The sequence below is a fragment of the Phycodurus eques genome, chromosome 2 (assembly GCF_024500275.1).
Source record: "Phycodurus eques isolate BA_2022a chromosome 2, UOR_Pequ_1.1, whole genome shotgun sequence".
In the NCBI taxonomy this organism is placed as follows: domain Eukaryota; kingdom Metazoa; phylum Chordata; class Actinopteri; order Syngnathiformes; family Syngnathidae; genus Phycodurus; species Phycodurus eques.
The window spans coordinates 10,639,736-10,641,813 of NC_084526.1; positions in this window are offsets into that span (position 1 = coordinate 10,639,736).

Sequence of the window (2,078 nt, forward strand, 5' to 3'; positions counted from 1 at the left end):
GTCTTGGTAACCAAAAAATGTGTTGCAATATCTGAACGTTATTTATTACATACGATGACTGGAAATGTTGGTACAGATTTTAGCAAGAATCATGGAAGTTGATGGAAATGATTTGCTTTCGGTGGTCACCTAAAATGGTGCGGTGGGCCATATGTGGCCCCCGAGCCTTGAGTATGACACCTGTGATTTAGTCTTTGCAAGCATATCATTCCCTTGCCCATGGCAACTGACATTGAAGCAGCGCTGCAAAACCCCCGCCTGGCAGGAAGCTTTTCTTTCCTGACTGCAGTTAAGCCCCAGATTGACAAGCTTAATGGATATCACTCTGCTATAACGGGTAGTACAAGTTACGTTATCCATGCCGAGCTGCTTAAAATGAGATCTGCTCTTGACAAACCACGCAGCGGAAGGCCTGCTATGAGCACCACTAATGAAACCACCAAACTGCAAGAGCACGTATTTGCACAAAGCCAGGGAAAGTCTATTCGGAGGGCTGCACTGGACTGACCTGAACTGCAGTCAGCCACAGAGAATGTTCTCGGCAGGCGGCAATTTTGCAGCGCTGCTCCAGTGTCGATTGGCAAGCGGCGGGGAAGCGAATGATGCGCTTACAAAAACTGCAACGCCTAGGATGTTAAATGCTGATGGCCTCACATTTGTCCAAATGAGACCTGAAAAAAATAGGAAAAAGTGTATCATGTCTTTTGGGACAGTGATGCTTTTGATGCTGTTGCCCTACATTAGTGGAGAAGTTGTTCTCCACTAATGTAGAGCAACAGCATACATTTATTCCCAGCGATTCTTTTGTGTATTGGACCGTATGAGACGCTGGAAGTCTGGTGGCACACATTGTGGTTGTCTTTGAACACACATTTCCTATTTTGTACAGGAAAGGATGCAATCAAAACAACGACACACTGAATGAGTGTTGTGGTTAACACGTGGTGAAACTTCTGATATCATATGCTCTGTTCATGATCACATTGTCTTCTGGTGACTATATGACTATCTAGCACATGATGTTTTGCATTTTGCAAAGCAGAAGGTTGGACTATCAACCAAATTTCATTTGGACGCGTCACGTGCAGGAAAAAAAATACCTTGGACCCTAAGTACAATAACTGGAATATAATACATCAACAGAGACCAAAGCCATCCATCCATCCATTTTCCGAGCCTGAACTGGTTGCCAGCTAATCGCAGGGCACATAGAAACAAACAACCATTCGCAGTCACATTCACATTCACACCTACGGGCAATTTAGAGTCTCCAATTCATGCATGTTTTTGGGATGTGGGAGGAAACCGGAGTGCCCGGGGAAAACCCACGCAGGCACGGGGAGAACATGCAAACTCCACACAGGCGGGGCCGGGGATTGAACCCGGGTCCTCCAAACTGTGAGGCTGACGCTCTAACCAGTCGCCACCGTGCCGCCAGACCAAAGCCTAATACATAAAATAATTGTTTTTGTTATTTTTAACTGTGTGCTTTTAGAGCAGCCGGTCAATACAACCTGTCCCTCCTTGTTGACGATGTAGAATAATTTCCTTGTTGCATATGCAGTGCTAAAATATTGACTAAAACTCCACTCTGTGGGAAGCCCTCTGAGCAGCAGTAGTGGGAAAAAAATTGGAATATAAAATAACCACTATGCACCTGTTACAACCCACTCGTACTGTTGCACAAAAGTCAGGTGACGTTTACTGAATAATCTGTATTAGATATTTGATTTTTGCACATATATCATGTGCGACTGTATGAGTGAAGGACTGTAATCTTGAGCCCCATTGGATAAAAGATGTAACATAATACAATATAATTGAATTATGTGATTGCAATAATGGGGAATATCTCGTTTGCAACAGCTCAGCCCAACAGCTTGGTTAAGCGATGTTTCATTCTGCATGAAGTTTAAGCCAAGCGGTTTAAGACTGCATCTTTGCGCATGCAGCATGACGTTAGACCTCATTTATTTAGCCTCCCCCCTCACTACCAACTACATTGACAGGAAGTATTAAAGTCAAAAAGACACAAGACAGCTCATTTAATTTCAATTCATTTTCTGCAATAAAACAAC